The sequence below is a fragment of the Rhinolophus sinicus genome, chromosome X (genome assembly GCF_036562045.2).
Source record: "Rhinolophus sinicus isolate RSC01 chromosome X, ASM3656204v1, whole genome shotgun sequence".
Classification (NCBI taxonomy): Eukaryota; Metazoa; Chordata; class Mammalia; order Chiroptera; family Rhinolophidae; genus Rhinolophus; species Rhinolophus sinicus.
Genome location: NC_133768.1, coordinates 23,972,961 through 23,987,622, shown reverse-complemented (window position 1 = coordinate 23,987,622; position 14,662 = coordinate 23,972,961). Strand labels below are relative to the sequence as shown.

Sequence of the window (14,662 nt, the reverse complement as noted above, 5' to 3'; positions counted from 1 at the left end):
TTTAGTTTGATATAGTCCCATTCATTTATTTTAGCTTTTACTTCCCTTGCCTTTGAGATCAAATTCATAAAATCCTCTCTGAACACAAGGTTCATAGCTTAGTACCTATGCTTTCTTCTATGCAATTTATTGTTTCAGGTCTTGTTTAGGTCATTGATCCATTTTCAGTTAATTTTGGTATATGGTGACAGGTAGCAGTCTAATCTTCTTTTGCTCTTGGCTTTCCAATTTTCCCAGCACCATTTATTCATTTATTTATTTATTTTTAAATAGACACATTTATTCAGCATCATGATCAGACTATTACATTTAGCAATCAACAGCATGGGTCCAAAAATAAATCTACATTAAAATCCTTTGTTGGAATGCTTTACACTTTCCACAGAACAGAAACTAAAATAACCTGTTATACAATTAGTCACAAACACAGTCCTCGAGTTTTTTGCCCACATGTATGTGTATTGTCTAAAACATGTCTTCTTTGTAGCAGCTAGGCCCTATCACTGCTGTGCTCAGCTGAGTTCACGAATCTGTTGTCACCTGTAGCTTCCCTGTCATATCGCTGGCTCCCCTCTCCTGCTAAGTAAGCTTTGTTTCCTGGCAGTACTTAAAACCTTCTGCCACTGCTATAGCTACTGGTGCTGCTGGAACTGCCATAGCCACCTTGGTTTCGTGGTTTGGCAAAAGTATTGGCCTCCACCGCTGTAGGGGCCAGAGCTTCTGCCTCCAAAGTTTCCTCCTTTCATGGGTCCAAACTTTGAAGACTGATTGTTGTAACTGCCAAAATCGTTATAGTTTCCACCACCTCCCAAAGTGCTTCCATCATTACCAAATCCATTATAATCATCCCCACTGTCACCATATCCTCAATACCATGCCTGCCACCAAAGCCACCTCGACCACTGAAGCTTCCTCCATGACCAACATTGTCATTCCCACCAAAACCACCTCCTTGACTACCACCAAAGTTTCCAGAACCACTTCAACCTTTTTGGCTAGATGAAGTACGAGGGATTTCCTTACGTCACAGTTATGGCCATTGACAGTATGGTATTTCTGAATGACAATCTTGCCTATAGAGTCATGGTTATCAAATGTCATCAAAGCAAAGCCTCTCTTCTCACCACTGCCTCGGTCAGTCAGATTTCAATCACTTCAATTTCCCCATACTGTTCAGAATCATCTCTTAGGTGATGTTCTTCAGTGTCTTCTTTGATACCACCCACAAAAGTCTTTTTCACAGTTAAGTGGGCACCAGGTCTTTGAGAATCTTCTCCTGAGACAGCACGCTTTGGTCCCACAACTCTTCATCCACCTTGTGTGGCCTTGCCTTCATGGCTGCACCCACTTCCTCCATGGTGGCACAGTTGACAAACCCAAAGCCACTGGAGTGCTTGGTGTTTGGGTTTCTTATCACAATACAGTCTGAGATCCCCATTGCTCAGAACGGCTCCTCAGACTCTCATTGGTTGTTTCACAGCTCAAACCTCTGATTAAGAGCTTCTGCAGCTGTTCAGGCTCTTTGGGAGACTCTGACTTAGACATGACGACAGTGGGAGGGGATACTTTAATGATGCTTACTCAGTGGTGTCCACCAATACAAAGGCCCAGCACCATTCATTGAAGAGGCTTTCTTTTCTCTATTGTATGATTTTGGGCCCTTTGTTGAAATTATCTGCCCATATTTTTGGGCTTATTTCTGGGTTTTCAATTTTATTACATTGGTCTGTGTGTCTGTTTTTCTGCCAATACCATGCTGTTTTGATTATTGTTGCTTTGTAGTATAAATTGAAGTCAGGGAGTGTGGTATCTCCTGTCCTATTTTTTTTTCTTAGGATTGCTTTGGATATTTGGGGTCTTTCGTGATTCCATACAAATCTGATGATTTTTTTGTTCTATTTCTTGAAAAAAAAAATGCCATTGGGATTTTGATGGGGATTACATTAAGTCTGTATATTGCTTTGGGTAATATGGCCATTTTAACCATTTTAACTATGTTGATTCTTCCAATCCACGAACATAGAATATCTTTCCATTTCTTTGCGTCTTCTTCAATTTCTTTTAAAAATGTCTTATAGCTTTCAGTGTATAGGTCTTTCACACCCTTTGTTAAGTTTATTCCTAGGTATTTTATTCTTTTTGTTGCAATTGCAAAAGGAATTGTTTCTTTCATTTCATTTTCTGAAATTTCTTTGTTAGCATATAGAAATGCAATGGATTTTTGTACACTGATTTTTTGTCCTGCAACTTTACTGTACTTGTTTATTGTTTCTAATAGTTTTTTAGTGGAGTTTTTAGGGTTTTCTATATAAAATATCATGTCATCTGCAAAGAGTGACAATTTAACTTCTTCATTCCCAATTTGGATGCCTTTTATTTCTTTCTCTTGCCTGATTTCTCTGGCGAGGATTTCCAATAATATGGTGAGTAACAGTGGTGAAACAGGGCATCCCTGTCCTTTTCCTGATCTTAGAGGAAAAGCTTTTAGTTTTCCACCATTGAGTATGATATTAGCTGAGGGTTTGTCATACATGACCTTTATTATGTTGAGGTACTTTCGTTCTATACTCATTTTATTAAGTGTTTTAATCATAAATGGATGTTGCATCTTGTCAAACCAAATCAGAAATGAAAGAGGAGTTGTTATGTCGGATACCACAGAAATACAAAGGATCATACAAGTATACTATGAAGGACTATATGCCACCAAATTGAATAACCTAGAAGAAATGGACAAGTTCTTAGAAATATATAACCTTCCTAGACGGAATCATGAAGAACTGAATAATCTAAATAGACCAATCAACAGTAGGGAAATGGAAACAATCATCCAAAACCTCCCCAAAAGCAAAATTGAATTCCACCAAACATTCAAAAATGATCTAATACCTGTCCTACTCAAACTGTTCCAAAAAAGTGAAGAAAAAGCAATACTTCCTAACTCATTTTATGAGGCCAACATTATCCTAATACCAAAACTTGGTAAGGATAACACACAAAAAAGAAAACTACAGACCAATATCTCTGATGAATACATATGCAAAAATCCTAAACAAAATACTACCAAATCGAATACAACAATACATTAAAAAGATTAAACATCACGATCAAGTGGGGTTCATTCCAGGGGCACAAGAATGGTTCAACATATGCAAATCGATCAATATAATACCATGTAAACAAAATAAAGGATAAAAATCATATGATCATATCAATATATGCAGAAAAATATCTATTTATGATTTTTGGAAATGTATGAGTCACCAATTCCAATTATCAGAAAAAAATTCTGCCTCATCTTTGGGATACCTAAACTCACAAAAATCAAGTCAAGAATCTCATGCTTTATCTATTGAGCTAGGAGAGCAACTGTCCAGAGATGGATGAATGAATAAAGAAAATGTGCATGTACATACAATGGAATATTATTCAGCCTTCAAAAGGAAGGAAATTCTGCCCTTTGCTACAACATGGATGAACCTGGAGGACATTATGCTAAATGAAATAAACCAGCCACAGAAAGACACATACTGCATGACTCCCATTATATAAGGCACCTAAAATACTCAAACTCATAGAAAAAGAGAGTGGAATGGTGGTTACCAGAATCTGGGGGAGGGGCTTAATGGGCAGTTGTGTTCAGTTGGTGTAAAGTTTTAGTTATGCAAGATGAATTTATTCTAGAGGTCTGCTGTACGTCTTAGTGCTATAGTCAATAATACTGTATTGTGCACTTAAAAATGTGTTAGGAGGGTAGATCTCATACTAAGTGTTCTTACCACAGAAACAAACAATAAAAACCAAAGAGACACAAGGAAACTTTTGGAGGTGATGGATATGTTTATTTCCTTGAGGTTTCACGGGTATATGCTTATATACAAACTCATCAAATTGTATATATTAAACATGTGCAATTTTTGTATATAAAAAACAAAAAGTAAACAAGTCAAAATGCAAATCAACAAACATTTCCAACCATACACCATTTGTCGCAGTGGAGTTCCCTTTAATATTTTAAAAGTTTTGACAGCTTCTAAAGAGAAATGCTCCTACTTTTTGAGTCTTATCTCATGTTGCCTCGATCTTCTCAAAGTTCGATTTGATAGTTAAAATTCTGTTTACTTTTCAAGGCCATTTCAAATAATCCTTTCTCCAGGAAACTATTTTACCTGTCAAACCAAGATAATTACTTCTTCCCCTCCACAATACTTAACTTTTGTTTTTAAAGTTTTTATAGCATCACAGAGTACCATAAGAGTAAAAAACCACCTTCCTCTATGATGTTTTGTTTTACTTTGACTAATGTATCAGGAAGATATCACATTGTTTTATTTTCATTAATGAGAGGGGTGTGGGCAGACTACTCAGATTATAATTCCTAAAACATAAAGATAATTTATCTATTAAATTAATCCATGAATGAGGCCAAAACTAACTTTATCATTGGAAAATCATAAAAGGAAAATGGAAAACCTCTGAGATTTACATGCAAAATTACACCCCACCTCCATGCTATGCTTGGAGCACTGGTCTCCTTCCCTTCTTAGAATGTGGAGAAGTTTAAGGGGGCTGCAGAGCTAGGAAATCTTTGCCGTTCCTCATAGTCGCAATGCCCTCCCCTTCTGAATAGGGGAAGCTGCTGTGCACATCAGTGGACATCTCTTTCCAAATCTTTTCAGAGCCCTGAGGGCAGGCAGCAGCTGAAAGCAGTCAGATGGGGAATCTTTCCTTTCTCCAACAGGGACAGCAGTCTCGTTGGCTCCAGCACTGCAGCCTCTCTGGCACGTAGAGATTCACCAGATGTCTTGTTTTAAGCCCAAGTAGAACCTTGGCCACATGGGCCAGTTTCCTTCCTCTCCAGGGGACTCTGCGGTAACTCTCCTTTAGATCCCTGTGGAACCTCTGTTGCCTGAAAGAGGATCTCCACATACCAAGTCTACTTTATTTCATTTTCTGTTCTCCAAGTATGGGAATGCATAACAATTAAGAATTTAACTAATAGAGAACAGAAGGAAACGCTTAGCCTGTTATCAGGTTGATGAAGGACAGGGGACGAGGAATGAAGTAAATGACAATTTAATAAAATTTCTTCTGTAAAAAAAGTTCATGGTTGGAGCAGAAATGTGTTTGGATTTAGCAGGCCAGCATCAACTTCTTCTCCCTAAAGCATCCCACAGTTTTTTGAGAAATTAACGTTTTCCTCATTGAATGCAGTCTGGTGGGCTGTGAACAAGGGCTCTGTCCTTTCCTAACTAAGAAATGGGCACTGATCCAAAACCACTGATCCAAACCAGTGTAGACCTTGGACAGAAGAATAAAGATTAACAATGGTTGGAATTTCATTCCTCCCTGGGGTGGGAGATGGAGGGAGGGATGTTTTCACTGTCCCAACTGCTGATCCCTGCTTCGCATCTTGAAAGACAGTCTTGGTTCTGGCTCATTCCAAAACCTAGCCCCTGTTATCCCCTGATACTTTTCCACATAAGCTCTGTTTAACTTCAGCAAAATGGGATTATTTCTGTTGCTTAAAATCAAAGAAGCTTTATTATGAAATGGCATACCTCAGAAAAATAAGCTGTAGGATAAATATTGATATCTCAAATATATGAGGCCCTTATTACTTGGTCCACGGTTTGCCTAATAAGTTAACAAGATTAAGCACCAAATATATTGATATTAAATATATAAGGGAATTTGCATGTTTTTGTACACTTCAGAGAAAAAATATCTGCAGCATTTGAAAGTATTTTGTTCACTTCAAAGAGAGCTGACAAATAGGGCTTTGGGATGGTTCTAAACCTCAGGCATCAACAAACTAAATGATGAAAACATGAATTCCTCATCTTCACTTTTAGATAAGATTGCTTGCAGTAATAAACACTAGTGTAGTTAGGGATATAGTCAACCATACACTGTCTGAGTGGAAAGCCAGAACATTTGTTCCCATATAAAATTTATACCACCAGCTGGAGTATTTGTAGTACTGTGAAAAGATCATTTCTTTTAAAACATTTATAGATGAGAAAAAATATAAGCTAACAATTTTAGAACAGATTCACTTATTGATATACTTTATCATGCAGAGAAGTTTGAATGCCAGTGTGCTTTTCTATACATGGCCCAAGGACTTTATGACTGAAGTTTCTTTACAGTCTCAAGAAAGGTAAGGGCCTAAATGAGCAAAAAAACCCAACTAAACGATATTGAGAATATGGTGGCATCACAAGATAAGACTGTACAGTGAAAATCAACTATAGTAAATGTTCCTCTTAAAGATTCCTGGGGGAAGTCACCTCATTGGAGATCGACATGGTATTGCCTGTTATTCTAGTGAGTCCAACACTAGCTTGTCCTGCACTATTAGAATAGATTGCTCTTCATTAGGTGAGAACCAGATTAAATAGTGTTCTCATGCTTCAGGCTCATGTTTGGGGGTGGGGAAGGCTTTTATTAAAATATTAGAATGACATCCATTGAGGCAAGATGATCCCCATTGTTAACGCTACTAGAAACAGAGACTGAGGAAAAAGATTCACCTGCCCCATTTCATGCTAACTCCCCAGGCTTAAGATAGCTAGAATGTTCTACCCATTGCAATTTTTTTTTTTGGCAAGCTTTCTGAAAAGTCACATATGGGGTTGATATGACTCCACTGTGTCATTATATCTAGTGAATGATCCTTATGGCAAATCTCAACTCAACTGAAGCCTGCTTTGGTTGTACTTTCCTTTGATTTATAACTCTATCTTGTGGTTTACCTTATTAGCTGGTAATTTGACTGCCATCCAAAGTTAGATGATTAAACAATAATAGCTACCAGTGCTGGTACTGTGCAAGGTTCTTAACAAACTTTACCAAATTTAACTCTGAAAGGTAGGTATTATTATCATCTCCATTGTATAGACTTTATAAAAAAGGAAGATTCGAGGACCCTGTCTGAGGTCACACCCACAGTGAGAGACTGAGATTTTTATGTAAACCTAGACTCCTAAATTGGTGTTCTTTATCCTTTACCATGTTACCTATGTAGAAACAACTATCAGTAATTTCATTTTAGAGCTGGGAATCTATTCAGATGTAATAAAGTGTAATAGATAATGAAACAGGCTTCAGACCCAGACAACTTGGGCTTCCTTTTTACTTTAGCCTCTTACTTCAGGGTGACCCTGGGAAAGTAAGGTAACCTCACCTCTCTGTGACTCAGTTTCCTCATCTGAAAAATGGGGATAATAATGGAATCTACCTTACAGATGTGCTGTAAAGATCAAATGTGTAAATGCAAGGCAAGCTTTTGGTACAGTCTTTAGCACACAAGTGCTCCATTGCTCCATAAATGTTAGTTATTAATATTCCATATGTGATGTCCAGTGATATGATTCCCCTTGTCAGTTTTGATCATGTCTGAGATTCTGGGGGCACTGTTTTCAAACAGCATGGTGTTGCTTTCTTGAGACCTCTTATTGATCAGTTAGGATTAATTATGTGGCTCTTATAAATTGGCAACATTAAATTAGGCAGATGTAGCAGGATAGAAAGCAGTGTAAGATAGCTTCACTCTCCATAAGGAATTTCTAGCTGGAGTCAAGTTTTAAAAGAAAAAGTCACAGCTAAATGGCCCGGACAGGAGACCCGGACTCCTTTAGCCCATCAAAAGCCATCCTTCTAAGGGTTGTCATGTCCCTTGAGGGCTGCCTCTGAATTATCTGTAGGTCCTCGATCTCATAAAGACCCTCCACTTGTGGTCTTTTTCCAACCTCAGACCCAATCTCACTCTTTCTCTTTCTCCTTCCCTCCGCATTTCAAAAGCCATCTCTTTCTCCGCTCATGCTGAGTTGTGGGACAGGCAAAATTATCATTTAATGGGATGAGGTTTCACAAAGGGCAAGAAGAACCAATGACTTTAGCGATCCTATTTCTATATGTTCTGTAAAAACCCGTGAGGCAAATTTACAAAACCTGACCAACTGTTTGAAATGAGGAAAGAGAAAAATAAGCAGAAAACATTACTGTTTCAAAAACCATCCTGACACATCTACATAAAACACTCTCGAGTCTTTCCTCGAGGTGTAGCTGGGGCTGCTTTTCATGGGCACAATCCAGCTAATGCTCACTAAGTGTTCACATAAAACACTGACCTTTAATTTAGAAATGTTTCCAGTAACCCAGGACTGATAGGTGGTACCTATTCATGTGAATCCAATACAATCCTGTATATTAGCTTAATCAAACAATTTATACGAGTTCTTGGATGTTTATTTATTCAAAGGTTGACAATGTTTAGGACGTATAATAATGACTGAACTTTGTGTAAGAATTCTAAAGAAAAAATTTTGAATGACATATGAAAAGAGAAATCCAATAAACTGAGTTCAAAATAAACTCTGTGAAAATAAACATGGGCAAACAGCACTAAAGAAAAAAGAAAGACTACTAGGGATTAGAAAAAATAAGAAGGAAGAGTCCAATAAATACTAATATTCAATAAGCCACAATCAATATGGACAAGCATATGGTGAATATGAGGGTGACAACTGTGAGCACTGAGATGCAGAGTCAGGGACAGGAAGTAGCATGAAGAGTAAATACACAAAATGCTGTAATGAGGGAAAAGGTACCACTTCATTCAGTCTCTGAGACACCCACTCTGTTATGAGAGCTGCTGCTTAGAAGGTACGAAAAGCACAACTCCACAAAGAAGATAAATGATCATATAATTCAACAATGGCTCTTGCCTCAATGGGTCCCTAGATCAAATCTCTGCCTGGAAATGGTTCCTAGTTCTTTGAATGCTCAGTCAGAGAAATAAAATGTTTTCCTATTTTATTACTAATTCTTAAAACATAACTAAATGATGCATGTTGAGGTAGAACATCTAGGTTTTTTTTATATCTAAATTCTCAGGCGATACATTAATCTTATCTATACCACCTCACCCACATGCACTGATGAGATATATGAAACAATTAGAGACTAACACAATACACTATATAGTTTAGCTAGAGTATAGTGTGTTATTTACTAATAATTAAAATATTTTTATGTTTCAATTACAGTTGACATACAACATTATATTAGTTTTAGGTGGACAACACAGTGATTAAACATTTATATACTTACAAAGTGGTCGCCCTGATAAGTCCAGTACCCATTCAACACCATGCATAGTTATTACAATGCTACTGACTGTATTCCCCATGCTATATTCTACATCCCCATGACTATTTTGCAACTACCAATCTGTACCTCTTAATTCCCTCCTTCCTTCACCCATGTTCCCAAACCCTTCCCAGCTGGTAACCCTCAAAATGCTCTCTGTATTTATGAGCTTGTTTCTGTTTTTATTGTCCATTTATCCTCTTCTCTAGATTCCACATATAAGTGAAATCACATGACATTTGTCTTTCTCTGTCTGACTTACTCCACTCAGCACAATACCCTTTAGGCCCATCCAGATGGTGGCAAAATTTCATTCTTTTTTATGACTGAGTAATATCCATTGTATACGCGTATATATACTTCTATTTTTAAATTTTATTGGGTAACAGTGTGTTTTTTCCAGGGCCCATTAGCTCGAAGTCAAGTTGCTGTCCTTCAATCTACCTTGTTTCACCGAAAATGAGACCTAGCTAGACCATCAGCTCTAATGAGTCTTTTGGAGCAAAAATTAATATAAGACCCAGTCTTATTTTAATATAAGACCAGGTCTTTAATATAAAATAAAACAATATAATATAATATAATATAATATAACATAATATAATACTGAGTTTTATATTAATTTTTGATCCAAAAGAGGCATTAGAGCTGATGGTCTGGCTAAACACCATAGTTGTGGAGGGCGCAGCTCAGCTCCAAGTCCAGTCGCCATTTTCAATCTAGTGTGGGGGTTGCAGCCCATCACCCCATATGGTAATCGAACTAGCAACCTTGTTGTTAAGAGCACACGCTCTAACCAACTGAGCCATCCAGCAGCCCACCAGCAGCTCAGCAGCAGCTCGTTGTCTTCAATCTAGTTGTGGAGGGCACATCTCACTGGCCCATGTGGGAATCAAACCGGTAACCTTGTTGTTAAGAGCACCGTCTCTAACCAACTGAGCTAACTGGCCGTCCCTACCTCCTTTTCTTTATTCATTCATCCATTGTTGGAAACCCAAGTTGTCTCCATGTCTTTGCTATTGTAAATAATGCTGCAATGAACATAGGGATGCACATGTCTCTTCTAAGTAGTGTTTTGGGTTTCTTTGAATAAATACCCAGAAGTGGGATTACTGGGTCCTTCTTTGTCTCTTGTTATAACCTTTGTTTTTAAAGTCTATTTCGTCTGGTATAAGTATTGCTACCCCAGGTTTTTGTTTTCATTTCCATTTTCATCAAATATCTTTTTCCATCCTTTTACTTTCAGTCTGTGATTAAATAATTATTCACTAATTGCTGTGTGAAAACTATCAAAACAGTAGATGTTGGAGCAGGATCTTTATATATGAGAACTAGACCCATCAGGGATGGCTTTTTTTCCATTAAAATAGACCTTGGTAAGGGGGGCGAGGGGTGGGGAGTGGGAGATGAAGGTAAGGGGGATCAAATATATGGTGATGGAAGAACTGACTCTGGGTGATGAACACACAATGGGATTTATAGATGATGTAATACAGAATTGTACACCTGAAATCTATGTAATTTTACTAACAATTGTCACCCCAATAAATTTAATTAAAAAAAAAATAGACCTTGGTATGGGTCTTGAAGATTTTGTAAAATATGGGAATATGGGAAGGAAAAGAGTACATACTAGAATCCCAGTAATTATTTTGAATGTGATTCAGATTTAGAATTCTACACACACCATTTGTGAATTTTGATTATTACTGAAAAGGAGGAGAGTTTTCTGGAGCATACTGAAGACATTATTTAATCCTCATGCAATTTAATAATAATATCTTAGGCACTACAACCAATCATTACATTTCTCTGGGACTTCTTATTTGATGCATCTGCTTTTGGATAAAAACAAGCATTAGCTAAAATTTGACATTAAATTTATGTAAATTTTGATGCAAAACTTGCTAAACATAGATAATAAAATGTGCTTTACCTTGTGGTCTTTGAGGTAATGCATCAATTATGTGAATCCTTGAAAAGGAAAATGGTGACAAAATAATCAAATTAGGGGCCGACCCGGTGGCTCAGGCAGTTGGAGCTCCGAAGGCTGCTGGTTCGATTCCCACATGGGCCAGTGGGCTCTCAACCACAAGGTTGCCGGTTCAACTCCTCAAGTCCTGCAAGGAATGGTGGGCAGCGCCCCCTGCAACTAAGATTGAACTCAGCATCTTGAGCTGAGCTGCCGCTGAGCTCCCAGATGGCTCAGTTGGTTGGAACGCGTCTTCTCAACCACAAGGTTGCCAGTTCGATTCCTCGAGTCCTGCAAGGGATGGTGGGCTGGGCCCCCTGCAACTAGCAACGGCAACTGGACCTGGAGCTGAGCTGCGCCCTCCACAACTAAGACTGAAGGGACAACAGCTTGAAGCTGAATGGCACCCTCCACATCTAAGATTGAAAGGACAAAAACTTGACTTGGAAAAATGTCCTGGAAGTACACACTGTTCCCCAATAAAGTCCTGTTCCCTTTTCCCAATAAAAAAACACACCAAACAAAAAACAAAACAAAACAAAAAGCACAGTATGGTATTGGCAGAAAAACAGACACACAGACCAATGGAATAGAATTGAGAACCCAGAAGTAAACCCATAAAAAATCCCCATAATCAAATTAGTACAAGATAAAATGAAATGGTTATACTAATTTGACAAAAACTTACAAAATACAAATGTCCACGAGACCACTTTTACCATTTGATGCACTAATGGATACTGGGTAAGCAAATGTTTACAAAGCAGACTTAATTCAAAGTATTTGAAGACATATATACTACCACTGTTTGGGATACTTACTTCCCTCATTGTTATGAGAAAATGTGGAAAATGAATGGGTTTCCATTCTAAGTAGATATGATCTAAGTATATATGATCAAATTTTTAGAAATTGTACATGGAAAATTACAAATATAATTTTAACTTCACGTAATATATATGACCTAGTATCATGCAAGGACTCTAGTATTGTTCCCTGCACAGGAACAGTACTTCTTATTTGTGAAGGATATGGTGAGGCCAAAAAGGGACACCAATGGAGCCATGGATAGGGGACTCATACCACTATATTCTCCGATGGCGGCTGGTCGCGACACAGGAAGCAGGAGCCACACGATCCGCAGTCCGCCGCCCGCTTCTCTGCCAACCAGCCCCACTCCACTTGCTAGCTGCAATCTGCTCTCTGGAACTCTTTCCCCACACCTACGCTGATGACAACCAACCAATCAAACAAACTTATTTATATTTTAAAATATAACTGGAGTACGTATGAAATAGAGTAACTTAGAATTAGCAGAGAGGAAAGATTTATGATTTACTCCCTATTCCCATCCAATGTAAGAATTGTTTTTACAGTATCACTCACAGATGGCCAGACACCTTCTGGCTGAACAGGTGTAGTATCTTATTGTTTCTCTATGAAGCCTATTTTGTACAGCTGTAATTTATGGAAAGCTTTGTCTTCTGCTTAACTAGAATTTACCTCCCTGTGACTTTTATTGTTTGATCCAAGTTTTGCTCATAAGCTTCAAAGGAATATTTTAATTCAAATCAGTTCAATTAATGAATATCATAGAGTAGTTCTGCCAGAGACCGAGGTAAGTGCTGGCATACAAAAATGAATAAGACACATTTATTGACATCTCTCTTCTGACTTGACAGCTATTCAAATTCCAGAAGACAAATTCTATATCTTCCTTGATTCTTTCTTATAAATCAAAGATCTCCAGGTTCTTGAACCATATTAAAATCTTTTACAATCTCAATCACTCAATTTCTAAATTTTCACAATTAAATTGCCAATTTAACTAAAATTTTAATATAAAACTATTAAATGGGGATTTCCTGCGGCAATACTTTGCATCTGTGAACAGACTACCTATATAGAACTTACTGGAGAATGGGGGGCCAAAAATGGTCTAACAAGACCCTTAGCTGACCTTCTATCTCAAGGACTATAAAAAGAAGTAAAACAAGAGAGAAATATTGTTAGTAGTGATTTCTTTGGAGAGAGTTGATGGGGTGATGAGCATTTCTGTATTTTCACTGGTATTTCTTCTATTTTCATCTTCACAACTCAAGCCAAGAAAGAGGGAGGGTTGTTAGAGAACACTTAGAGATGCTTGACATATGTTCCCTGTAGTTAGAACATGTTTTTATTTCTATTCCAAATTAAATTTCTTGGGGTGACATTGGATAATAATATTATATAGGTTTCAAGCATATAATTCTATAATACATCATCTATATATCACATTGTGTGTTCACCACCCAGAGTCAGTTCTCCTTCTGTCACCATATATTTGACTCCCCCCTTTACCGTTTTCAACCTTGACCCCTCCTTACCCTCTGGTAACCACTAAACTGTTGCTCAACTTCATTATCTATTAGGGAAATGCAAATCAAAACCACATTGAGATACCACCTCACACCTATTTGAATGGCTATTATCAATAAAATAAGTAATAACAAGCATTGGAGAGGCTGTGGAGAAAAAGAAACCCTCTTACACCGTTGGTGGGGATATAAATTGGTACATCTTCTATGGAAAACAGTATGGAGGCTCCTCAAAAACTTAAGAATGGAATTACCATACAATCCAGCAATCCCTCTTTTGGCTATTGTCATGCAGAGTGTCATGCGGGATCTCTAGTCTCGCCACATAAGAACGCAGGATATGGTGAGGCCAAAAAGGAACACCCATGGAGCCATAGATAGGGGAGTCATACACTATATTCTCACTGGCGGCTGGGTTGGAGATACAGGAAGCAGGAGCCACACGATCCACAACCCGCCGTCCACTTGTCTCTGCCAACCAACCTCTACTTGCTAACTGCAATCCTCCGCTTGCCAGCCACCATCTTCTTGCTAGCTCAGCCACCATTATCTGCTAGCATAGCCACGGCAGTTATATTAGTGGCCAATAGCTCACTGGTTACAGCTGATGGCCATCCAATCACAGTTGATGGCTATTTACTACCCGAGTGAGCACGTTTCCACATGAGGGTGAGAGCCTGGAAACTGCACTCCTGGCTCTGTCCCCACACTGCACCCCTACAGGGTCTCACCTCACAATCTATGCGACAAGCATCTTCGACAAGGGGCCCTGTGCGAGGAGACTGGAGGTGAATGCAATATCCTGGTGTGGAAACAGAGCCAGGAGTGCAGTTTCCAGGCTCTTGCCCTCACGTGGAAAGGTGCTGGCTCAGGTAGTAAATGGCCATCAACTGTGATTGGATGGCCATCAGCTGTGGCTAGTTGGCTGTCAGCTCTAACCACTGAGCCATTGGCCATTAATATAACTGCTGTGGCTATGCTAGCAGTAAATGGGGGCTAGCAAGAAGATGATGGCTGAGCTAGCAAGAGCAGATTGCAGTTAGCAAGTGAGGTTGGTTAGTTGGCAGAGAAGCGGACAGTGGGTTACAGATCATGTGGCTCCTGCTTCCTGTGTCTCCAACCCAGCCGCCAGTAAGACTGTAGTGGTATGACTCCCCTATCTGTGGCTCTGTGGGTG

At 38.5% G+C, this 14,662-nt stretch overlaps 1 pseudogene; it reads right to left on the bottom strand.

Moving 5' to 3' along the window:
- Positions 1-607: 607 nt before the first annotated feature.
- Positions 608-1,545, bottom strand: LOC109433936 (heterogeneous nuclear ribonucleoprotein A1; annotated as a pseudogene).
- Positions 1,546-14,662: the final 13,117 nt, after the last annotated feature.